The 27,284-nt window shown below is 45.2% G+C and overlaps 1 pseudogene; it reads right to left on the reverse strand.

Annotated features, from left to right (window-relative positions):
• Window positions 1-27,284, reverse strand: part of LOC139228291 (guanine nucleotide-binding protein G(t) subunit alpha-2-like) — a 63,820-nt pseudogene that overhangs the window by 5,204 nt on the left and 31,332 nt on the right.

Below are 27,284 nucleotides of genomic sequence, written 5' to 3' on the forward strand. Positions count from 1 at the left end.
TCTGAACTGAGTCGGGAATAATTAATCAATTATTTGAACTTACTCATCATTTCCTGTTCATATTTCCTTCTAAGAAATATGGGGAAAAAAAGAAAGTACCGTCATAATCCAGGAAGCAGATGCTCAGATGAACCTTTTTGATTTTTTTCCTTGAAAAGATCCTTCTTATTCAAAAAGAGTACGATGGAGGTGGCTGCAAAGTACCTATGGTTGCAAATACTGTTGAAGAGATGGAGACTCTTGTGTATTCGGTTCTAGTGGAAATAAGCAGAGTAGACAGAGATGCTGAAATAGTGTTTCTTTGTCCCGTTTATGCTTTTTCCCACCAAATAGGGAATTCAGGAGAAACGTCTTTACCCAGAGAGTAGTTAGAATGTGGAACTCTCTATTTCATGGAGTGGTTGAGGCGAATAACATAGATTCATTTAAGGGGAAGCTGGATAAACACATGAAGGAGAAAGAAATAGAAGGTTATGCTGATGGGGTTAAATGTAGAGGAGTGGGAGGAGGCTCGTGTGGAGCATATATACCAACGGAGCAGTTTGGCGGATTGGCCTGTTTCTCTGCTGTACGTTTTATGTGCAAATTTGGCCCTCTTTTGTCTCCCAACTATTGCATACATTCATCATTTTGACCGTTGCCTGTGAGATCTCGGCTGATTTCTCCCCATCATCTACAGTTATGATTCCCAGCACTTTCTGGTCTGTTGTCGGAATGTGTTTTTGGAATAATGCAGACAGAGGCTGGAGTCCCTGTCTATAGAATCATGCAGCATAGAAGGAAATCATTTGGCCCGTCATGCTGGTACCAGATTTTTGAAAGCGCTATCCGATTAGTCCCACCTTGCTGCTCTTCCCTCATAGCCCTGTAATTTTTTCCTTTTCAAGAATCTATATTCCCCTTTGAAAGTTAATATTGAATCTGCTCCCACCATCCGTTCAGGCAATCCATTGCACATCACAACTGCTCGCTGGGTTTAAGAAAAAATTCCTCATCTCTCCCCTGGTTCTTTTGCCAATTATTTTAATTCTGTGTCCTCCTACCAGTAGAAATCGTTTCTCCCTATTTACTCTATCAAAACCCTTCATAATTTTGTACACCTCTATTAAATCCCTCCTAAACCGTTTTTGCTCTAAAGAAAGACTTGGATTTATATAGCGCTTTACACGACCACCAGATGTTGCAAAGCACTTAATAGCCAATGAAGTACTTTTGAAGTGTAGTCAATGTTGTTATGTGGGAAATGTGCATTGGACTGTACAGTCACCTGAGAACTCACTTTTAGAGTGGAAACAAGTCTTCCTCAATTCCAAGGGAGTGCCTATGATGATGATGTGGGAAATGCAGCAGTAATTTGTGCACAGCAAGCTCCCACAAACAGCAATGTGATAATGACCTGATAATCTGTTTTAGTGATGTTGATTGAGGGATAAATATTGGCCAGGAAACCGGGGATAACTCCCCTGCTCTTCTTCGAAATAGTGCCATGGGATCTTTTACGTCCACCTGAGAGAGCAGACGGGGCCTCAGTTTAACGTCTCATCCAAAAGACGGCAGCTCCGACAATGCAGCATTTCCTCAGCACTGCACTGGGAGTGTCAGCCGAGATTAATGTGTTCAAGTCCCTGGAGTGGGACTATGAACCCACAACCTTCTGACTCAGAGGCGAGTGTGCTACCCACTGAGCCACAACTGACACTAAGAAGGATAATCCCAGCTTCTCTAATCTCTCCACATATCTGATGTCCCACATTCCTGGTACCATTCTAATAAATCTCTGTACTATCTCCAAGGCCTTACGTTCTTCCTAAAGTGTGATGCCTACAATTGGACTCAATAGTCCAGCTGAGGCCTAATCAGTGATGTATAAAGTTTTAACATAACTTCCTTGCATACGCCTCTATTTATAAAGTCACTGATCCCATAAGCCTTTTTTGCTGCTAAATGTCAGAGGTATGGGTTCTGGATGCAGGAGTCAAACACTTGCAGGTTTATTAAGAGTTAAATGATTCAGCAGAGATATAAGTGAGGCAGCTTGGGGAGTAGGAGGTAGCACCAGGACTAACTGCTGCTCAAGATATAAGTGAGGCAGCTTGGGGAGTAGGAGGTAGCACCAGGACTAACTGCTGCTCAAGATATAAGTGAGGTAGCTTGGGGAGTAGGAGGTAGCACCAGGACTAACTGCTGCTCAGAATACTGAAGAAAGGTATCTCCTTCCTCAGTATAAAAGTACTAATTATTATCAACTCCTGCAAGGACTGGAGAAGTTCGGGACTGCTTCGTAACATGAAACTGGAGGAGGGTTTGCACGGCTCCCCGTTGATCCTGCACCTTTACCTCCCATTCTGTATTTTGCTTTCTGAGCATTTATTCTCATGGATTAAATGCTGATTGTCAAGTCTATTCTGCTCCACTTAAACCGGCCCGAAACCCCCACCAAAAGATGGCTACCTCTACCTGTGATTTATCTTTGTTGTAGAGGGAGCCAATTGAATTTAAATTAGACCACATCTGGGATTGACCCAGTCAATGCCACCTGTTAGCTGCGCTTCGTTCATTGCGGCCTGTCTCTTTTAATGCGCGGTCCCTTTAAATGTCTGCGCATGCACGGTATTTATAACGTAAAAGCCGCTGAGCGTCATGCGCAGGATCTTTCCCATTACTGCATGGCTGCACAGCTTTGAGGGAACATTGGACCCAGTGTTGCTGCACAACTTGCATTTATATAGCGCATTTAACGTCCCAAGGTATTTCACAGGAATGTTATCAAACAAAGTTTGACACAAAAGAACATAAGAACTTAAGAAATAGGAGCAGGACTAGGCCATTTGGCCCCTCGAGCCTGCTTCACCATTTAATAAGATCATGGCTGATCTGATCATGGACTCAGCTCCACTTCCCTGCCCACTCCCCATAACCCTTTACTCCCTTATCGCTCAAAAATCTGTCTATCTCCACCTTAAATATATTCAATGACGCAGCCTCCACAGCTCTCTGGGGCAGAGAATTCCATAGATTTAAAACCCTCTGAGAGAAGAAATTTTCCTCATCTCAGTTTTAAATGGGCGGTCCCTTATTCTGAGACTATGTCCCCTGGTTTTAGTTTCCCCTATGAGTGGAAATAACCTCTCTGCATCCACCTTGTTGAGCCCCCTCATTATCTAATAAGTTTCAATAAGATCACCTCTCATTCTTTTGAACTCCAATGTATATAGGCCCAACCTACTCAACCTGTCTTCATAAGTCAACCCCCTCATCTCTGGAATCAACCTAGTGAACCTTCTCTGAACAGCCTCCAATGCAAGTATATCCTTCCTTAAATACGGAGACCAAAACTGTACGTAGTTCTCTAGGTGTGGCCTCACCAATACCCTTTACAGTTGTAGCAGGACTTCTCTGCTTTTTTACTCTATCCCCCTTGCAATAAAGGCCAGCATTCCATTTGCCTTCCTGATTACTTGCTGTACCTGCATACTCACTTTTTGTGTTTCATATACAAGGACCCCCAGGTCTCTTTGTACTGCAGTACTTTGCAATTTTTCTCCATTTAAATTATAATTTGCTTTTCTATTATTTCTGCTAAAGTGGATAACCTCACATTTTCCCACATTATACGCCATCTGCCAAATTTTTGCCCACTCACTTAGCCTGTCCATATCCCTTTGCAGATTTTTTGTGTCCTTCTCACAATTTGCTTTCCCACCTATCTTTGTATCACTGAGCCACCTAGGGAAATATTACGACAGAAGCTTGGTCAAAGAGGTAAGTTTTAAGGAGTGTCTTAAAGGAAGAGAGGTGGAGAGAGATGGAGGTTTTTTTTTGGGGGGGGGAGGGATTTTCAGAGATTAAGACCTAGATGGCTGAAGGCACAGCCACCAATGTTGGAGCGATGAAAATCGGGGTTACGCAAGAGCCCAGAATTGGAGGGGAGCAGAGATCACAGAGGATTACAGGCAACATTCCCTCTAAGCCGCACGGCCAAGCAGATGTCTGCCGGTCCCGCGCAACCCAGGACCGGCTTTTCAAATGAGAAATTTTGCACCTGAATGGGCCGCGCATCCCGTTAAAGGGACCACTCATCCCGAAAAAAATTTAGCGGGACCATTGGTTATAGGGCTGCAGGGGTTTGCAGAGATAGGGAGGGGTGAGGCCATGGAGGGGTTTGAAAACAAGGAAGAGAATTCGGAAATTCAGAAATTTTAAATCTTGCACTTTGAAACATCAGTCGGCTGGAGGATGAAACAGTAAAATACAGATTAATAACCCTATCACTCCCCATCATTTCTCAACTCAACCAGGTGATCAGGAGATTGGGAACCAAATTGGGAGCTTCACCATTGTGAGTGAAGAAAATTCATAGCATGTGTCTGAGCCAACTCTCCTAATAAGAGCTTCATTATGCATCAGAAAATTATTTAAAATGATAATCACTCCTTGTTACTGTAGGTCTCAAGTTGAGCTGAAGCCCTCCGCAGATGTTTAATCAAAATTCAAATAATACATGTTCTGTTAGTGAAGCTTTTAATAGAACATTAATTTGCGGTTTAATATGCAATCAGTGTCTAGCACAGTTACATATTACTGCCAAGGCAAAATACTGCGGATGCTGGAAACCTGAATATATATTACTCCCACTGAAAATTCCCTGGGCTTAGTTTTATGCTGCTCCAACACCAAGTGAATTTAGTTACAGTGAGCTGTCTTCATACACTCTCTAACCACCGGAATCAGTTTTGTGAGTCATCTGTCCTTGGTACGTGTGCCCTTACTGTTGCATTTATCCCACTCTCAAGAAATTCAGCACAGTAACATAATGACATTGCACTGGTTGAACCTCAGGCATAGTAAAGCACTGAATCAATCAACAACAATAAGAACAACTTGTATTTATATAGCGCCTTTAACATAGTAAAACGTCCCAAAGCGCTTCACAGGTGTGTTTTAAGACAAAACAGATAAATTTGACACTAGGCCATATAAGAAGACATTACGGCAAATGAAGAGGTAGGTTTTAAGGAGCATCTTAAAGGAGGAAAGAGAGGTAGAAAGGCGGAGAGGTTTAGGGAGGGAGTTCCAGAGCTTGGGGCCTAAGCAGCTGAAATCACGGCCACCAATGGTTGAGCGATTATAATCAGGGATGCTCAGTAGGGCAGAATTAGAGGAGCGCAGGCATCTTGGGGGGTTGTGAGGCTGAAGAAGGTTACAGAGATAGGGAGGGGGCGAGGCCACGGAGAGATTGGTAAATAAGAATGAGAATTTTGAAATCCTTGCATATTCACGGTGGCAATGTTCTTCCAAGTGAAGCCCAAACACAGTAAGACAGCTTTCGCACTGAATGAACCTGAGACATTGTCACTTACTGACATTGCACTGAATTGAATCCAGCACATTTCAGTCACAGGCAGAAATGTGTTAATGAGCCAAGCTCAGGCTCAGCACTGGATTGGCGTCACGGAACTAGCATCCAGCAAAATAATATCCTTTAGTCTCACTGAATGAGCCTCATCTCACTCAGATTATAGTCTTTAGAATATGCTTGTCTTTCCAAAGACATATGTTCTTGTGTTTTGATAGAATGCCTTTACCATTTGTTTAAAGGATAAGAATTATAGAATCTTACAACACAGAAGGAGGCCATTGGCTCAATCGAGCCCTTTGAAATTAGTCCTTTAGGCTTTTTTTCTCCATCTTGTGAGGATTTAAAAGTACTCGATTCGCTGCTGGTATTACAAGAGAGATCTTACATCCTCCAAAATTGATATTAACAATTATGTGGGTTTGAATTTGCTGAGACACACATTTAGAGTTACATACCACATTATCATCCTCCACCAGCACCATGTCATACGCGCTGAGAGCACCACAGAAGATAATGCAGGTTACTCTTTCAAAACAGTGGATCCACTCCTTCCCCTCTGACCTCTGCCCATCAACATCAAACATTCTGAGGTTAGAGCAGAAATTAGCATATTAACTGCATCGGTATTTCAAGAGTTTTAAAACAGAGTGGCACTACTTATTGTGCTGCATCTGTAAGGTATAGACCTCATTGAGATGTACCATTTCGGATAAAGTCGCTGTTTAGTTGTTTAAAACTTTAATTAGAAGGTCCATAGAAAGGAAAGCCTTCCTGAATGCCAACCCTGGGTGAAATAGCTGGCCATTCATGCTTGGGACCTTGGTTTTAAACCATCCCAGACTGATGACCAATGTGTTCCCTGTAAGCTGCTCTTTGTTCTGCGTGGCCTGTTTCGTTTAGTGTGCGGTCCCTTTAAATGTCTGCCCTTGAGCGGTATTTACAATGGAGAAGCCGTTGAGTGGCCTGCGTGTGACCTTTCTTGTCACTGTGCGGCCGCGCAGTTTAGAGGGAGCATTGCTGATGAGTGTTTTTTACACTAATCGTAAGGGTCCTATGAGAAATGAGTTTGGCCCATCTTAATCCAGTTCCTAATGGGCATGGACCTACAGATAGACCTTAATTCAATCCTAATTGACAATCACACTCAGAGGATGGTCGATACAAAAAATATCACTGTGAGGTTGGAACTGAGGCATGTTGGTGGAGAGTAGGGAGGAGCTTTATTCTGCATCTGGTTGTGCTACACCTGACATGGGAGAGCTTGATACTGACACTAGATTTATGCAATGGGAAAAGTTTTATTCCCCAGCACTAACATCCCTCACCTTGATAATAAATTGTTTTTAAAGTGTACGTCCCTTACAGTTATACACTGGCAATAAGTAACACAGACATCAAGATTAATATAATCCAAGGAATTTGTTTTAAGTGCAACTTTATTGTAGTCAAGGTTGAAGAGAATAACACAGGTGTCTATTTAACTTGGATCGGAGTGGTGCAAGGTGAACCTGATCTTCGAGTGTTTTACAAATCATCTCTGCGCATAAATGAAGCAATATGGCCAGAAGCAGTTATCATCATCATAGGCAGTCCCTCGAAGCGAGGATGATTTACTTCCACGCCAAAAAGGGATGAGTTCACAGGTGTTTCAATGAAGGACCTAATATTCCAGATCCCGAACTACATCTTGGAGGGTGGAAGATGCCTGTGCGTGGATTTTTTTAAACAGAGCTCGGTCTTGGTCGAGTGGTAAGGGTTAACCAAGACAACTGGAGACCAGAAGCAGTGGCTCACTGCAGAACACCCGTTCTCCAAGGATGTCAGTCTACTCACTGGCCCGGAATTTGCGGTCAGGAAGACAGCGAACTCGCAGCATTCCCCGTCATTCCGCAATTGAAACTGACCGCAACTTTGGGATTTGCCACAACTTCGAAACAAGATATGCTGTGCACCGCTCCCCACCCCCTACCCCCCCACCCCACCCCCCGCCCCTTCCCCCAACAACTACCACAGAGCCGGCAATTTGTCTCATCACCCAAATCAGGGAAACTGACTAAATCCTCAGCTCTTCCGCAGTAATTACACTGTTAAATTCCACACTAAAAGTTAGACCCAACTGGATTAGGTGTAACTGGGGGTTTCAACAGCGTTATTACTGCTAATCAAATGCTAACGGCCTAGAAAACTACATTTAATTTTATGCAGTGTGAAATGTGTCCATTTTAATAAAACATTTAAATTGTTAAGAAACTTAAAAAAGATATTCTTTTAATATTTTTTTAAGTATGTCCCTCTTTATTTCAGGTTTGCCTTTTCCCCATGCGAGAACCCCAATCTTTGTTTCGTTCTCTCTAACATTTTTAAAGAGTTAGGGCTGGATTTTTCGATCTTTTGCTGTCCGTCTTAACGCCCCGGAGGGGCGGTAATGGCGGAGGGAAGCACTTGCGCCGGGTTTACAGGGGGGCGTGGAGCAGTACCGCCCGGGAGAGGTGAGCCGGTGTGCATCGCCTCTGGTTGCGACACCGGCTCAATATTTGGATCGTGCCCACTCCGTTGCACCCCCTAATGGGAACGCCTGTGAAAGCGGGCGTTCCAAGCTGTACCGACTTAAGTGATTGAAGAAATGGCTACCTCAGGTAAGTGTGATTGTTTATGACTTTTTTTATTTTTGTGATTTATTGTTGGGGTCGAGTCAATAATGTATTGGGAATGTTTTTGGTGGGTTATTTTCAGGGTTTTTTCCCCCCCCCCGAGCTCTCTCATACGGCGCTCTGAGGCCGGCTGTTTAGCTCGGGACTTTCCTTTACTCAGCCGGCCTAGTACCCTAAAAGAGATGTGCAACGCCTCCTTTAGCGCCCCGCTCCAAACTCCAGGCCCAGCTGGTGAATTTTGCGACGGCAGAAGCAATCCATTTGCCGGCGCAAAATATCGCGTCATGCCCAGGACATCGCTGCAACAGAGGTGCGTCCGAATTTCTCCCCCTTAGAATTTTAGGGCCTTACTCACTTCCTCGTTCGCTGTCTGAGAATTCTGCCTTTTGATTGGCTGCTTGGACAGCAGTTCGCACAAGGGAATCCCCAGTAGCTGCCGTTGATTTGAATTGAAGATGGGAAAACCCGGAGTTCTCGACACAGGGACCGTGAGATGCTTGTGCGGAGCGTACTGCGGTGCCAGCAACAAACGCCTTCGCTTCATTGCTGATCGCAAATTCCGGTCTGACCGCTACTGGGATTCATCTGAACTCTGCCTGGTGGACAACACAGTTCGGTAGACAGGAAACGGCAACTCTTATTGTTTGCACCTTTCAGGAGGTTTGGACTAAATCAGAAAACCATGCAGCCCTTTCTTTACCTGAAGTTCAGGTCCTGGCAAGCGAATTGTTCTTCAATAATACCCGTGGTCTTAACTCTGGACCTCAAGACATCTTGCTCATTAGGAATATAACCAGCAGTTATGATTCTGTCCAGATTATTCAAGTAGCTGACGGAGAGAAACAAATCACATCGCTACGCATACCTGATTAATACCTCATCATTCTATTGTTAAAATCAAAAGTTACAATAATACCAGAACTAAGACTGAGGTGCCAATAACTGACATACCACCCCCCCCCCAGAAAAGCACTTCATGCTCGAATGGGAGGGGGACCCAACATTACAGACCTACGCCGCTTTTTCCAACTCATTACGCTCAGTGAATTGAAGCTAACAGAAAAATCGTCCGTATTGTCTTGTTCCTCTACAGCTCATGAATCTGCATCGCATTTTGTAGATATTGCCTTGAAGCTTAGATGTCAGCCGTGGCCTAGTGGTACTCGAGCCCCGAATGAGAGCGCTGCAGAAGTGCCGTCTTTTGGATGAGACATTAAAACCGAGAGCCTGTCTGCCCTCTCAGGTGGATGTAAAATATGTCATGGCACCATTTCCACAAGAGAATAGGAGTTCTGCTGGTGTTCTGGACAATATTTATCCCGAAAGCAACATCAGTAAAGGAAAAGATTATCTGGTCATTGATCTCAGATTGCTGTTTGTGGGACCTTGCTGTGCGTAATTTTGGCTGCCGTTTTATCTTCAGTGACAACATTTCAAAAGTAATTAATTGGCTGTAAAGCACTTTGGGACATCTTGTGGTTGTGAAAGGTGCTATAGAAATGCAGGTTCTTTCCTACCGCAAGTGAGTCTGCTTTAATTCGCTCACAGCATGAACTCTCCCACAGAACAGAGTTCCAATAAAAGCAAAGAAACCATTGCATTGGAAGTTGAGAGCTAAATATTATTTCCAGCTAATGTCATTCCAAAGCTTAACAAATCTACTTCTGGTATTTGAACAATTTGTTGTGAAGTGTTCTCCTTTACAGCAGACAAGATGGAGAGGAGATTTGATGGAGGTGTTCAAAATCATGAGCGGTTTAGACAGATTAGATAGAGAGAAACTGTTCCCATTGGTGGAAGGATCGAGAACCAGAGGGCACAGATTTAAGGTGATTGGCAGAAGAACCAAAGGTGACATAGGGCCCTGGTGAGACTGCACCTGGAGTATTGTGTAAGTTTTGGTCTCCTTACCTAAGGAAGGATATATTTGCCATAGAGGGAGTGCAATAAAGGTTCACCAGATTGATTCCTGGGATGGGGGGGAATTGTCCTATGAGGAGAGATTGAGTAGACTAGGCCTCTATATTCTCTAGAGTTTCAAAGAATGAAGAGGTGATCTCATTGAAGCCTACATAATTCTTACAAGGCTTGACAGGGTAGATGCAGGGAGGATGTTTCCTCTGGCTGGGGAGTCTAGAACCAGGGGTCACTGTCTCAGAATAAGGGGTCGGCCATTTAGGACTGAGATGAGGAGAAACTCCTTCACTCAGAGGGTGGTGAATCTTTGGAATTCTCTACCCCAGAGGGCTGTGGAGACTCAGTCTTTGTACATTTGAGATCGATAGATTTTTGGATATTAAGGGAATCAAGGGATATGGGGATAGTGCAAAAAAGTGGCGTTGAGGTAGAAGATCAGCCATGATCTCATTGGGTGGTGGAGCAGAACTGAGGGGCCGAATGGCCTACTCCAGCTCATATGTTCTTATGTTCTTATGACATGATGGGAAACTTTTTTACGCAGTGAGTGGTTAGGATCTGGAATGCGCTGCCTGAAAGAGTGGTGGAGGCAGACTCAATCACGGCTTTCAAAGGGGAATTGGATAAGTGCTTGAAAGAAAAAGAATTGCAGGGCTGCGGGGAAAGGGTGGGGGAATGGGACTAGCTGAGGTGCTCTTGCAGAGGGCTGGTATGGGCTTGATGAGCCGAATGGCCTCCTTCTGTGCTGTAACCAGTCTATGATTCTGTGATTGTCGTCTATGGTGAAAGGTCCCAAGGACACAAGTTCAAAATAAGGAAGTTAGAAGTAAAAAAGGAAGTCAAAAGAGCATATTCAGACAACGTGCGAGCTAGTTGTGAAATCAGTCAGCAGGGAAGGCAACTGAAGTGACATTTTAAATACGTTTGAGAATAATTGGATATTATTGAGGAGAGAGAAGTGGCTGAGGGATATGGGGAGGAGGTGGATAATAGGGCTGGCCTATGAAAAAAGACAAGGCTTGTTTGGGCCTAAAAACCTTTTCAAGTTCCTAAAAATTCAAATGCCCTTCAGTCTTATGAAGTCACAGTTAAGCTTAGGAGCAGAACACCGCAGATCCTACAGTGTTCTGACGGGAGGTCATCGACCTCAAACATTAACTCTCTCTCTCCACAGATGTTGCCTGACCTGCTAAGTATTTCCAGCCTTTTCTTTTTCTATTTCATCCACACTATTTTGCTTTTGATTCAGATCCTACTATTTGATTCTGCTGGGTCACTTTCCTCCATTACAACAGCGACTACACTCTAAAAGTACTTAATTGGCTGTAAAGCGCTTTGAGACATCCGGTGATCGTGAAAGGCGCTATATAAATCCCAAGTCTTTCTTTCTTTCTAAATGAGTAATCTATCAACTTTAAGACCTCACTTTGTTGGAAAAGGATATATTTTACAGCAAAAAACTGTATCGAGCAAAATAGTGCTAGCTATCGGTCTACTTTTCTGTGCGATGTGTCAACATCCTCAGCACTGTTACAGTATAAAAAGGAAACCACATCGGTTCCGCTGTGATATCATGTTTACACAACCCATACTCAACCAAGCATTATGTTTTCACAGTATCGTCCCTTAGGTGCTATGTTTTTGAGTTCACTTGTTTAAATATGTGATGCCTAAGTGCACATTACATCACACTACTTATCAACATGGGCGATACCCACACACTCAACTGTATCAACCTCACAAGTCATTAAAATCAGTGACCTATTCATTCACCTCCTGCCATTAAGGAAGATACTCAGTCTGAAAAGAATTTCCAAAGCAACTCCAACCACTGAAAAAATAGCAATTGCTTCTCACTTGTAATGTCTCGTAAAGATAGACTTGCATTTATATAGCGCCTATCACGACCACCAGACGTCCCCAAGCACTTTATAGCGAATTAAGTACTTTTTAAAGTGCAGTCACTGTTGTAATGTGGGAAACGTGGCAGCCAATGTGCGCACAGCAAGCTCCCACAAACAGCAATGTGATAATGACCAGATAATCTGTCATAGTGATGTTGATTGGGGGATAAATATTGGCCAGGACACCGGGGATCATTTCAGAGCTCTTCTTCAAAATAGTGCAGTGGGATCTTTTACGTCCACCTGAGAGAACAGACGGGGCCTCGGTTTGAAGACGGCAACTCTGACAGTGCAGCACTCCCTCAGCACTGCACTGGAGTGTCAGCCTACATTTTTGTGCTCAAGTCTCTGCAGTGGGACTTGAACCCATGACCTTCTGACTCAGAGGGGAGGATGCCAACCACTGAGCCACTGACTGATACTTGCTAACACTTTGGATGCCAATATGAAAATGGTGGATGGGCATGTAGTTAACCTAGTTAGGATGAAATTCAATCAAACCCAGACCACCATGTCACTCCAATCTGCCCAATCCAATAGTTAAGGTGAGCTTAGTCTTCTTGACCAATCGATTTGGTTCACAAGAGAGAACTGTTTTACCTTGCAATAGAGCACGATCTGACATTACTCTCATGAGGCAGTACTTCCAATTAGCTGGTCATAGAATGGAAAAAGTGACACCAATTTTGTGTGTGTGGGGGGGGGGGGGGGGTGTGCGGACATGAGATGCTCCAGTAACAGCAGTAGAATCATGCATCACCGATTCCTTTTTGATGTATCCACAGCTATCCATTCTCAGTATATTTGTAACACACTGTCACACAAGAACCAGTGATGGTCACACATGGTACAAAACATGATGAGAAAAAGAAGGCAACAGTTCTTCATGGAAGATGTGGTGAATGTTGCTTTCACTTAAAGACTTCAGACTAAATTCACTGGTGGGATTAGTGGGGTAACAATATGCTGGCATGATATTCCTCTGTCCATTATTTTTAATGGAGGCATTAATCAGTTTAAAGCAAACAGATTCATCCTTCCATTAAAATAACATATAGGAATGCTGTAAGTCTTCAACCAGCAAAGCCTCCCCCCAAAGTCTTTCCACCATCTACAAGGCACAAGTAAAAAGAGCTAAATTAAAAAGTACGACCTCAAAAGTAGTAATCTTGGGATTGCTACCAGTGCCACGTGCTAGCCCGAGTAGGAATCGCAGGATAGCGCAGATGAATACGTGGCTTGAGCAGTGGTGCAGCAGGGAGGAATTTAAATTCCTGGGGCATTGGAACCTGTTCTGGGGGAGGTGGGACCAGTACAAACCGGAAGGTCTGCACTCAGGCAGGACCGGAACCAATGTCCTAGGGGATGTGTTTGCTAGTGCTGTTGGGGAGGAGTTAAACTAATATGGCAGGGAAATGTGAACCAATGCAGGGAGACAGAGGGAAACAAAATGGAGACAGAAGCAAAAGACAGAAAGGAGATGAGTAAAAGTGGAGGACAGAGAAACCGAAGGCAAAAAACAAAAAGGGCCACTGTACAGCAAAATTCTAAATGGTCAAAGTGTAATAAAAAGGCAAGCCTGAAAGCTCGGTGCCTCAATGCGAGGAGTATTCGGAACCCAGGAGAGGGCTCTGAGCTAGTTAGAGTGGGTGAGAGCGCAGATGAACAGGCCCCCAAGAAAGAATGCAAAAGGCAGGAGGCAACACAGCAGAGTAGCACTGGGGTAAGTGTAAACCACAAGGTGATAGGAAGCGACAATATGTATGAATATAAAGGGGCTGCAGGAGGGGTCAAAACTAAAAATCATGGTTTAAAAACTAGTATTAAAACACTCTACCTAAACGCACGCAGCATTTGAAATAAAGTAAATGAGTTGACGGCACAAATCATTACAACTGGGTATGATTTGGTGGCCTTTACAGAAATGTGGTTGCAGGGTGGTCAAGACTGGTAATTAAACATACAGGGGTATCTGAAATTCGGAAGGATAGGCAAGAAGGGAAAGGAGGTGGGGTAGCTCAGTTAATAAAGGATGATATCAGGGCAGTTGTGAGAGACGATATTGGTTCTAATGAACAAAATGTTGAATCATTGTGGGTGGAGATTAGAGATAGTAAGGGGAAAAAGTCACTGGTGGGTGTAGTTTATAGGCCCCCAAATAATAACTTCATGGTGGGGCGGACAATAATCAAGGGAATAATGGAGGCATGTGAAAAAGGAACGGCAGTAATCATGGGGGATTTTAACCTACATATCGATTGGTCAAATCAAATCGCACGGGGTAGCCTGGAGGAGGAATTCATAGAATGCATATGGGATTGTTTCTTAGAACAGTATGTTACAGAACCTACAAGGGAGCAAGCTATCTTAGATCTGGTCCTGTGTAACGAGACAGGAATAATAAACGATCTTCTAGTAAAAGATCCTCTCGGAATGAGCGATCACAGTATGGTTGAATTTGTAATACAGATTGAGGGTGAGGAAGTAGTGTCTCAAACGAGTGCACTATGCTTAAACAAAGGGGACTACAGTGAGATGAGGGCAGAGTTAGCTAAAGTAGACTGGGAACATAGACTAAACAGTGGCACAATTGAGCAACAGAGGAGGACTTTTAAGGAGCTCTTTTATAGTGCTCAACAAAAATATATTCCAGTGAAAAAGAAGGGCGGTAAGAGAAGGGATAACCAGCCGTGGATAACCAAGGAAATAAAGGAGAGTATCAAATTAAAAACCAATGCGTATAAGGTGGCCAAGGTTAGTGGGAAAATAGAAGATTGGGAAAATTTTAAACGCCAGCAAAGAATGACTAAGAAAGCAATAAAGAAAGGAAAGATAGATTACGAAAGTAAACTTGCGCAAAACATAAAAACAAATAGTAAAAGCTTTCCGATATATAAAACGGAAAAGAGTGAATAAAGTAAATGTTGGTCCCTCAGAAGATGAGAACGGGGATTTAATAATGGGAAATGTGGAAATGGCTGAGACCTTAAACAATTATTTTGCTTCAGTCTTCACAGTGGAAGACACAAAAACCATGCCAAAAATTGCTGGTCACGGGAATGTGGGAAGGGAGGACCTTGAGACAATCACTATCACTAGGGGGGTATGCTGGACAGGCTAATGGGACTCAAGGTAGACAAGTCCCCTGGTCCTGATGAGATGCATCCCAGGGTATTAAAAGAGATGGCGGAAGTTATAGCAGATGCATTCGTTATAATCTTCCAAAATTCTCTGGACTCTGGGGAGGTACCAGTGGATTGGAAAGCAGCTAATGTAACGTCTCTGTTTAAAAAAGGGGGCAGACAAAAGGCAGGTAACTATAGGTTGGTTAGTTTAACATCTGTAGTGGGGAAAATGCTTGAAGCTATCATTAAGGAAGAAATAGTGGGACATCTAGATAGGAATAATGCAATCAAGCAGACGCAACATGGATTCATGAAGGGGAAATCATGTTTAACTAATTTACTGGAATTCTTTGAGGATATAACGAGCATGGTGGATAGAGGTGTACCGATGGATGTGGTGTATTTAGATTTCCAAAAGGCATTCGATAAGGTGCCACACAAAAGGTTACTGCAGAAGATAAAGGTACGCGGAGTCAGAGGAAATTATTAGCATAAATCGAGAATTAGCTGGCTAACAGAAAGCAGAGAGTCGAGATAAATGGGTCCTTTTCGGGTTGGAAATCAGTGGTTAGTGGTGTGCCACAGGGATTGGTGCTGGGACCACAATTGTTTACAATATACATAGATGACCTGGAAGAGGGGACAGAGTGTAGTGTAACAAAATTTGCGGATGATACAAAGATTAGTGGGAAAGCGGGTTGTGTAGAGGACACAGAGAGGCTGAAAAGAGATTTAGATAGGTTAAGCGAATGGGCTAAGGTTTGGCAGATGGAATACAATGTCGGAAAATGTGAGGTCATCCACCTTGGGAAAAAAAACAGTAAAAGCGAATATTATTTGAATGGGGAGAAATTACAACATGCTGCGGTGCAGAGGGACCTGGGGGTCCTTGTGCATGAATCCCAAAAGGTTAGTTTGCAGGTGCAGCAGGTAATCAGGAAGGCGAATTGAATGTTGGCCTTCATTGTGAGAGGGATGGAGTACAAAAGCAGGGAGGTCCTGCTGCAACTGTACAGGGTATTGGCGAGGCCGCACCTGGAATACTGCGTGCAGTTTTGGTCACCTTACTTAAGGAAGGATATACTAGCCTTGGAGGGGGTACAGAGACGATTCACTAGGCTGAATCCGGAGATGAGGGGGTTACCTTATGATGATAGATTGAGTAGACTGGGTCTTTACTCGTTGGAGTTCAGAAGGATGAGGGGTGATCTTATAGAAACATTTAAAATAATGAAAGGGATAGACAAGATAGAGGCAGAGAGGTTGTTTCCACTGGTCGGGGAGACTAGAACTAGGGGGCACAGCCTCAAAATACGGGGGAGCCAATTTAAAACCGAGTTGAGATGGAATTTCTTCTCCCAGAGGGTTGTGAATCTGTGGAATTCTCTGCCCAAGGAAGCAGCTGAGGCTAGCTCATTGAATGTATTCAAATCATAGACAGATAGATTTTTAACCAATAAGGGAATTAAGGGTTATGGGGAGCGGGCGGGTAAGTGGAGCTGAGTCCACGGCCAGATCAGCCATGATCTTTTTGAATGGCGGAGCAGGCTCGAGGAGCTAGATGGCCTACTCCTGTTCCTAATTCTTATGTTCTTATGTTCTAAGTCAGGAATGTGATGGAATACTCTTCACCTGCCTGGTGAGTGCAGCTCCAAAACACTCAAGAAGCTCAACACCTTCCAGGACAAAGCAGCCTGCTTGACTGGTACCCCCTCCACCACCGGCGCCTCCTGGCTTCAGTGTGCACCATCTACAAGATGCACTGCAGCAACTCACCAAAGCTTCTTCGACAGCACCTCCCAAATTCGCGACCTCTACCATCTAGAAGGACATGGGAACACCATCACCTGCAAGTTCCCCTCCAAATCACACACCATCCTGACTTGGAAATATATCACCATTCCTTCATCGTCGCTGGATTAAAATCCTGGAACTCCCTCCCTAACAGCAGTATAGGAGGACCTTCACACAAGGACTGCAGCAATTCAAGAAGGTGGCTCACCACCACCTTCTCGAGGGCAATTCGGGATGGGCAATAAATGCTGGCTTTGTCAGCAACACCCACATCCCCTGAATGAATATAGAAAATATATTGACATAGTTAATTTCTAGCCTATCGTTGGATACAGGCCTGAACATACTAGGAGGTCGAGCAATTGAGCTGATAGTCTGCTGCCTTCTCAAAGCAAGCCTGAACTCCTGCATTAGCCCACAGCTTCTTCACAATATCCACCAGTTCCTTGGGCATGGATCCCTCTTCAATGGTATCTGCAAGGTTAAACAGCTGTCTCCCAACATCCTAGAACCACAAATGTGAACAGCATAGGAGTTAGGAAACTGGAGGGTGCAATCGATCATATATCACTCCCAACCCTGATCAAATCAAGAATGCCCATTCACTGTATGACACCATACAGCCTGACGTCATTAACTGGAAATGAACATATAAGCAAACAATAACTGCCTCACAGTCTACATCATTCCAACACAAACAACATTTTTTGTTTCAAAATCAAAGTAAAAAGTTGGTTGATTAAAATAATTTATAAAATTTGATGGAGATAAATTCTACCTGAGTTTATAACATATGTGCAAATGTTAGCTGTGGTTCAGTGGTAGCACTCTCGCCTTTGCGTCAGAAGGTTTTGGGTTCAAATCCTACTCCAGGGACTTGAGCACATAATGTAGATTGACATTTCCGTTCAGTGCTGAGGGAGAGCCACACTGTTGCCGTCTATTGGGTGAGACGTTAAATCGAAAACTCGCCTGCCCTCTCAGGTGGTTGTAAAAGATCCCAAAGCACTATTTGTAGAAGAGCAGGGGAGTTCTGATGAAGGGTCATCGACCTGAAACATTAACTCCATTTTTCTCTCTCCACAGATGCTGCTTGACCTGTGGAGTATTTCCAGCCTTTTCTGTTTTTATTTCAGATTCCAGCATCCGCAGTGTTTTGCTTTTGGAATTTGAGTAGTTTGGTCCACCGCAGTGGATACTCTGACCATGACAGGATAGGCAAGAGTGGAAACATAGAAACATAGAAACATAGAAAATAGGTGCAAGAGTAGGCCATTCGGCCCTTCGAGCCTGGATCACCATTCAATAAGATCATGGCTGATCATTCCCTCAGTACCCCTTTCCTGCTTTCTCTCCATACCCCTTGATCCCTTTAGCTGTAAGGCCATATCTAACTCCCTCTTGAATATATCCAATGAACTGCATCAACAACTCTCTGCGGCAAGGAATTCCACAGGTTAACAACTCTCTGAGTGAAGAAGTTTCTCCTCATCTCAGTCCTAAATGGCCTACCCATTATCCTAAGACCGTGAGCCCTGATTTTGGACTTCCCCAACATTGGGAACATTCTTCCCGCATCTAACCGTCCAGTCCCGTCAGAAACTTATACATTTCTATGAGATCCCCTCTCATCCTTCTAAACTCCAGTGTATAAAGGCCCAGTTGATCCAGTCTCTCCTCATATGTCAGTCCAGCCATCCCTGGAATCAGTCTGGTGAACATTTGCTGCACTCCCTCAATAGCAAGAACATCCTTCCTCAGATTAGGAGACCAAAACTGAACACAATATTCCAGGTGAGGTCTCACCAAGGCCTTGTACAACTGCAGTAAGACCTCCCTGCTCCTATGCTCAAATTCACTAGCTATGAAGGCCAACATACCATTTGCCTTCTTCATCGCCTGCTGTACCTGCATGCCAACTTTCAATGACTGATGAACCATGACATCCAGGTCTCATTGCATCTCCCCTTTTCTTAATCTGCTGCCATTCAGATAATATTCTGCCTTCGTGTCTTTGCCCCCAAAGTGGATAACCTCACATTTATCCACATTATACTGCATCTGCCATGCATTTGCACACTCACCTAACCTGTCCAAGTCACCCTGCAGCCTCTTAGCATCCTCCTCACAGCTCACACTACCACCCAGTTTAGTGTCATCTGCAAACTGGGAGATATTACACTCAATTCCTTCATCTAACTCATTAATGTATATTGTAAAGAGCTGGGGTTCCAGCACTGAGCCCTGCGGCACTCCACTAGTCACTGCCTGCCATTCTGAAAAGGACCCATTTATCCTGACTCTCTGCTTCCTGTCTGCCAACCAGTTCTCCATCCACATCAGTACATTATCCCCAATACCATGAGCTTTGACTGTGCACACCAATCTCCTGTGTGGGGCCTTGTCAAAAGCCTTTTGAAAGTCCAAATACACCACATCCACTTGTTCTCCCTTGTCCACTCTGCTCGGTACATCCTCAAAAATGTCCAGAAGATTCATCAAGCATGATTTCCCTTTCATAAATCCATGCTAACTTGGACCGATCCTGTCACTGCTTTCCAAATGCGTTGCTATTTCATCCTTAATGATTGATTCCAACATTTTCACCACTTCTTATGTCAGGCTAACCGGTCTATAATTACCTGTTTTCTCTCTCCCTCCTTTTTTAAAAAGTGGTGTTACATTAGCTACCCTCCAGTCCATAGGAACTGATCCAGAGTCGATAGAATGTTGGAAAATGATCACCAATGCATCCACTATTTCTAGATCTACTTCCTCAAGTACTCTGGGATGCAGACTATCAGGACCCGGGGATTTATCGGCTTTCAATCGCATCAATTTCCCTAACACAATTTCCCGCCTAATAAGGATATCCTTCAGTTCCTCCTTCTCACTAGACTCGGTCCCCTAGTACATCCGGAAGGTTATTTGTGTCTTCCTTCGTGAAGACAGAACCAAAGTATTTGTTCACTTGGTCTGCCATTTCTTTGTTCCCCATTATAAATTTACCTGAATCCGACTGCAAGGGACCTACATTTGTCTTCACTAATCTTTTTCTCTTCACATATCTATAGAAGCTTTTGCAGTTAGTTTTTATGTTCCCGGCAAGCTTCCTCTCGTACTCTATTTTCCACCTCTTAATTAAACCCTTAGTCCTCCTCTGCTGACTTCTAAATTTCTCCCAGTCCTCAGGTTTGCTGCTTTTTCTGGCCAATTTATATGCCTCTTGCTTGGATTTAACACTATCCTTAATTTCTCTTGTTAGCCACGGTTGAGCTATCATCCCCGTTTTACCTGTACTCCAGACAGGGATGTACAATTGTTGAAGTTCATCCATGTGATCTTTAAAATGTTTGCTATTGCCTATCCACTGTCAATCCTTTAAGTATCATTTGCCAGTCTATTCTAGCCAATTCATGCCTTATACCATCGAAGTTACCTTTCTTTAATTCAGGACCCTAGTTTCTGAATTAACTGTGTCACTCTCCATCTTAATAAAGAATTCTACCATGTTATGGTCACTCTTCCTGAAGGGGCCTTGCACAACAAGATTGCTAATTAGTCCCTTCTCATTACACATCACCCAGTCTAGGATGGCCAGCTCTCTAGTTGGTTCCTCGACATATTGGTCTAGAAAACCATCCCTAATAAACTCCAGGAAATCCTCCTCCACCACATTGCTACCAATTTGGTTAGCCCAATCAATATGTAGATTAAAGTCGCCCATGATAACTGCTGTACCTTTATTGCATACATCCCTTATTTCTTGTTTGATGCTGTCCCTAACCTTACTACTACGGTTTGGTGGTCTGTACACAACTCCCACTCACGTTTTCTGCCCTTTGATATTCCGCAGCTCCACCCATACGATTCCACATCATCCAAGCTAATGTCCCTCCTTACTATTGCATTCATTTCCTCTTTAACCAGCAACGCCACCCCGCCTCCTTTTCCTTTCTGTCTATCCTTCCTGAATGTTGAATACCCCTGGATGTTGAGTTCCCAGCCTTGGTCACCCTGGAGCCATGTCTCCGTGATGCCAATTACATCATATCCATTAACTGTTATCTGCACACTTAATTCGTCTACCTTATTCCGAATACTCCTCGCATTGAGGCACAGAGCCTTCAGGTTTGTCTTTTTAACACACTTTGCCCCTTGAGAATATTGCTTAATGTGGCCCTTTTTTGTTTTTTGCCTTGGGTTTCTCTGCCCTCCACTTTTACTATTCTCCTTTCTATCTTTTGCTTTTGCCTCCATTTTATTTCCCTCGGTCTCCCTGCATAGGTTCCCATCTCCCGGCCATATTAGTTTAACTCTTCCTCAATAGCACCAGCAAACACTCCCCCTAGGACATTGGTTCCGGTCCTGCCCAGGTGCAGACCATCCGGTTTGTACTAGTCCCACCTCCCCCAGAACCGGTTCCAATGTCCCAGGAATTTGAATCCCTCCCTTCTGCACTTTTCCTCAACCCATGTATTCATCTGAGCTATCCTGCGATTCCTACTCTGACTAGCACGTGGCACTGGTAGCAATCCTGAGATTACTACTTTTGAGGTCCCACTTTTTAATTTAGTTCCTAGCTCCCTAAATTCATCTCGTAAGACCTCATCCCATTTTTTACCTATATCATTGGTACCTATATGCACCACGACAACTGGCTGTTCAGCCTCCCTTTTCAGAATGTCCTTGACCCTTGCACCAGGGAGGCAACATACCATCCTGGAGTCTCGGTTGCGGTCGCAGAAATGCCTATCTATTCCCCTTACCATTGAATCCCCTATCACTATAGCACTCCCACTCTTTTTCCTGCCCTCCTGTGCAGCAGAGCCACCCACGGTGCCTTAAACTTGGCTGCTGCTGCTCTCCCCTGATGAGTCATCCCCCTCAACAGTACCCAAAGCAGTGTATCTGTTTTGCAGGGGGATGAGCGCAGGGGACCCCTGCGCTACCTTCCTTGCACTGCTCTTCCTGTTGATCACCCATTCCCTATCTGGCTGTGTATCCTTTACCTGCGGTAAGACCAACTCGCTAAACACGCTATTCACGTCATCCTCAGCATCGTGGATGCTCCAGAGTAAATCCACCCACAGCTCCAGTGTTGCAATGCGGTCTGTCAGGTGCTGCAGGCGGATGCACTTCCTGCACACATAGTCGTCAGGGACACTGGAAGCGTCCCTGACTTCCCACATATTACAGGAGGAGAAATACACATGTCTGAGCTCTCCTGCCATGACTTAACCCTTAGGTTAACTTAATTTGGCAACAACAATGCTGAAGGTTACTTACTGACAAAGAAAAGAAAAAGAAAAAGTACTCACCAATTACCACTTATCCCCTTGGCTGTAACGTCACCTTTCGATTTCGTTCTACTTCTTTTTTGCCTTCTTTCCCAGCTGCAGCTGCACCGGCTGGCCTTTTGTAGGCCGCTCGCCTCCCGAACTCCCGCCTCTCGATGCTCCCCGGACTGCTCGCTGACAGGCCTTTTGTAGGCCGCTCGCCTCCCGAACTCCCGCCTCTCGATGCTCCCCGGACTGCTCGCTGACAGGCCTCTTGTAGGCCGCTCGCCTCCCGAACTCCCGCCTCTCGATGCTCCCCGGACTGCTCGCTGACAGGCCTCTTGTAGGCCGCTCGCCTCCCAAACTCCCGCCTCTCGATGCTCCCCGGACTGCTCGCTGACAGGCCTCTTGTAGGCCACTCGTCTCCCGAACTCCCGCCTCTCAATGCTCCCCGGACTGCTCGCTGACAGGCCTCTTGTAGGCCGCTCGCCTCCCGAACTCCCGCCTCTCAATGCTCCCCGGACTGCTCGCTGACAGGCCTCTTGTAGGCCGCTCGTCTCCCGAACTCCCGCCTCTCGATGCTCCCTGGACTGCTCGTGAAGGTAGTCCACTTAGCTGCACAATGGAGGTGTGGTGTTGGAGCGGGATGGTGTGATCAACCATGTCAAAGGCTGCAGACAGGTCGTGAAGGATGAGGAGGGTAGTTTGCCACAGTGACAGAGGATGGCATTTTATTAGGGCCGTTTCAGTACTGTGGCAGGGGTGGGAACCTGATTGGAGAGGTTCCAACGTGTATTTTGGCCTCGATTTTAACTCCGGGTGGATTCCTCGCTCAGGCCCAAGTTAAAATTACAGTCAGGTCTCAATGATGTCATCGGGCCACAAAATGCACATGTAAAGAAAGGACCCTGCTGGCTCCGGGCACCTGTCCTTGCTGCCTGCTCAGGAGAGCAGGTAAAAATTGCAGATGTTGCAATCATGGCGGCTTTTGGACAGGTAAGAGCCAGGGCAATTTTAACTGCCCAGCTGGCAGGTTGCTGCTGTGTGAGTAGAGTTAAAATCGCATCCCATGCCTCCCCCCAGGACCATGTCATAATGGAGCTTCATACACACTCACATTCCAGAAGACAGTGTTGTAAAAAGAGTGGAGCGTGCATTTTGCCAAAAGCTATGTGTCGTTAAAAATAATGGACTGTTCTGGTCCAGGCATATCAAAACATAATAAAGAGCAACTGTAGCTCTAAGAGGTCTCCCGTGTATAAAATGTCTTAAACAGGAAATGTGCTCATTGCAGTTGCTGAATCTCCATAATCGATCTCAATGGTGGACATGGCTCGAATTTTAGCCAGGATAAACTGAAGGATACTACAATTAATGATGGATATAAAGGCTAAACATTCTTCCTTTGTCTAACCATCTTGATGGATGATTCTACCTGTAAATACCATTCCTAACCACCAGATCCCTGGAGTCCCAAGGGATCCCGCAATCCCTTGGGAGCACCTGTATATAAGGAGACCTCACAGGCTGGAGAGGTACTCTGAGATCTGTAATAAAAGACTATGGTCACACCTTACTTTGAGCTTGCAGTAGCTAGTCTGACTCTTTGTTCAAGATATAACAACTGGCGATGAGATACAGATGACGAACCCCACCGCAACAATGCAGAGAACTGTGGGAATCCTGAAGAAATTTTCAGAGGGAGATGATTGGGAAACTTCGTGGAGCGACTCGATCAATACTTTGTGGCCAACGAGTTGGAAGGAGAAGGGAACACTGCCAAACGAAGGGCGATCCTCCTCACCGTTTGCAGGGCACCAACGTATGGCCTCATGAAAAACCTGCTCGCTCCAGCGAAACCCACAGACAAGTTGTACGATGAGTTGTGCACACTGGTCCAGGAGCATCTAAACCCGACGGAAAGCATTCTGATGGCGAGGTATCAGTTCTACACGTACAAGAGGTCTGAAGGCCAGGAAGTGGCGAGCTACGTCGCCGAGCTAAGGCGCCTTGCGGGACATTGTGAATTTGAATGACACTTGGAGCATATGCTCAGGGACTTCCTTGTACATGGCATTGGCCATGAAGTAATACTTAGCAAACTTTTGACTGTAGGGACCCCAACCTTGAGTAAAGCCATAGCGATAGCCTAGGCATTTATCGCCACCAGTGACAATACCAAACAAATTTATCAGCACACTAGTGCTGCTGCAAGCATTGTGAACAAAGTAACGTTGTTTTTGAATTGAAATGTACATGGCAGGACTTACACACCTGTAGCTGCACGTCCGCAGATGACTCAGAGTCCACCATCAAGGATGGTGAATACAAGGCCATTAACACCTTGTTGGTGCTGGGATAGTGATCATCATTTCCATTCATGCCGCTTCAAAGGATAAGTTTGCAAAGGCTGTGGAACAATGGGACACCTCCAACACATGTGCAGGCGAGCTGCAAACCCTGCTAATCCTGCAAACCACCATATTGCAGAGGAGGACAGATCCACAGTGGCACGATGGATCATGACGAACCAGAGCCTCAGACCGAGGAGGTAGAGGTATATGGGGTGCACACATTTACCACAAAGTTTCTCCCGATAATGCTGAAGGTTGAATTAAATGGACTCCCGGTGTCCATGGACCTGGACATGGGCGCAAGCCAGTCCATAATGAGCAAAAAGACTTTCGATAAATTGTAGTGCAGCAAGGCTTCAAGGCCAGTCCTGACCCACATTCGTACTAAGCTGAGAATGTACACAAAGGAATTAATTCCCGTAATTGGCAGTGCCACCATAAAGTTCTCCTACGGTGGAGCGGTGTATGAGCTACCACTCTGGGTGGTACCGGGCGATAGCCCCACGCTGTTCGGCAGGAGCTGGCTGGGAAAGATACGCTGGAACTGGGATGATGTCCAAGCGCTTTTGTCCGTCGACACCTCATGTGCCCTGATCCTAAGCAAGTTCCCCTCGCTGTTCAAACCAGGCATCGGGAAGTTCCATGGAGCAAAAGTGCAGATCCATTTGATTCCGGGGATGGGACCCATCCATCACAAGGTGAGAGCGGTACCTTACATGATGAGAGAGAGGGTGGAAATTGAGCTGGACAGGCTGCAACGAGAGGGCATCATTTCGCCGATTGAATTCAATGAATGGGCCAGTCCGATTGTTCCAGTCCTCAAGGGAGATGGCACGGTCAGAATCTGTGGTGATTACAAAGTAACTATTCATCGTTTCTCACTGCATGATCAATACCCACTACCAAAGACAGATGACCTATTTGTGACGCTGGCGGGAAGGAAAATGTTCACGAAGCTGGACTTGACCTCGGCCTATATGATGCAGGAGCTGGAGGAATCATCGAAAGGCCTCACCTGCATCAGCACGCACAAAGGTCTCTTCATTTACAACAGATGCCCGCTTTAGATTTGATTGGCCACGATGATATTCCAGAGGAACATGGAAAGCTTGCTGAAGTTGGTCCCGCACACCACGGTCTTCCAGGATGACATCTTGGTTACAAGTTGGGACACCGCCGGGCATCTGCAGAACCTGGAGGAGGTTCTTAGTCGGCTTAATCGCGTGGGGCTCAGGCTAAAATGCTCGAAGTGCATTTTCCTGGCACCTGAAGTGGAGTTCCTGGGGAGAAGAACCGTGACGGACGGCATCAGGCCCACCGATTCGAAGATGGAGGCAAGAACGCACTGAGACCACAGAACGTGACGGAGCTGCGGTCGTTTCTAGGACTCCTGAACTATTTTGGTAATTTCTTACCGGGTCTTAGCACATTGTTAGAACCCCTGCACTCTTTACTGCATAAAGGAGATGAATGGGTATGGGGTAAAAGCCAAGAAAATGCCTTTGAGAAAGCTAGGGAGCTGTTATGTTTAAACAAATTGCTTGTGTTGTAAGCGTGTAAGCGTTTGGTACTAGAATGTGATGCGTTGTCGTATGGGGTCGGGTGTGTATTGCAACAAGCTAATGAATTTGGGAAATTGCAACCAGTTGCTTATGATCCAGAAGTCTGTCTAAGGCTGAGAGGGCCTACAGTATGATCGAAAAAGAAGCGTTAGCGTGTGTTTACAGGGTAAAGAAAATACATCAATATCTGTTCGGGCTCAAATTTGAAATGGAAACCGACCATAAGCCACTTATATCCCTCTTTTCGGAAAGTAAGGGGATAAATATGAATGCATCGGCCCGCATCCAGAGATGGATGCTCACGTTGTCCGCATACAAATACGCCATCCGCCACAGGCCCAGGCACAGAAAACTGTGCCAATGCTCTCAGTAGACTGCCATTGCCCACCACAGGAGTGGAGATGGCATAGCCCGCAGATTTGGTTATGGTAATGGAAGCATTCGAGAGTTAGCAATCACCTATTACAGCCCGACAGATCAGAAACTGGGCGAGCCAGGACCCCTTACTGTCCTTAGTAAAAAACTGTGTGCTCCACGGGAGTTGGTCTAATGTCCCGTTAGAGATGCAGGAAGAAATAAAGTCGTACCAGCAGTGCAAAGATGAAATGTCTATATAGGCAGACTGCCTCCTATGGGGTAATCGGGTAGTTGTGCTAGAAAAGGACAGGGACACCTTCATTAGTGATCCCCACAGCACCCACCCAGGCATCATAATGATGAAAGTGCTAGCCAGATCCCACGTGTGGTGGCCCGGTATCGATGCAGACTTGAGTGCACAAATGTAATACATGTTCCCAGTTAAGCAATGCACCCAGGGAGGCGCCCTAAGTTTATGGTCCTGGCCCTTCCAACCATGGTCTAGGGTTCATGTCGACTACGCAGGCCCATTCTTGGGAAGAATGTTTTATTGGTTGTAGATGCGTACTCAAAATGGATTGAATGTGTGATAATGTCGGCAAGCACGTCCACTGCCATCATTGAAAGCCTGCGGGCCATGTTTGTCACGCACGGCCTGCCTGATGTCCTTGTAAGTGACAATGGACCGTGCTTTACCAGTGCTGAATTCAAAGAGTTCATGACCCGCAATGGGATCAAACATGTCACGTCTGCCCCGTTTAAGCCAGTGTCCAACGGTCAGGCAGAACGAGCAGTTCAAACAATCAAGCAGAGCTTGAAAAGGGTAACTGAAGGCTCACTGCAGACTCGCTTATCCCGAGTCCTGCTTAGTTACCGCTCAAGACCTCACTTGCTCACTGGGGTTCCTCCCGCTGAACTGCTCATGAAAAGGATGCTTAAGACAAGGCTCTCGTTAGTCCACCCTGATCTACACGAACAGGTA

Source organism: Pristiophorus japonicus, chromosome 17 (genome assembly GCF_044704955.1).
Source record: "Pristiophorus japonicus isolate sPriJap1 chromosome 17, sPriJap1.hap1, whole genome shotgun sequence".
Lineage (NCBI taxonomy): Eukaryota > Metazoa > Chordata > Chondrichthyes > Pristiophoridae > Pristiophorus > Pristiophorus japonicus.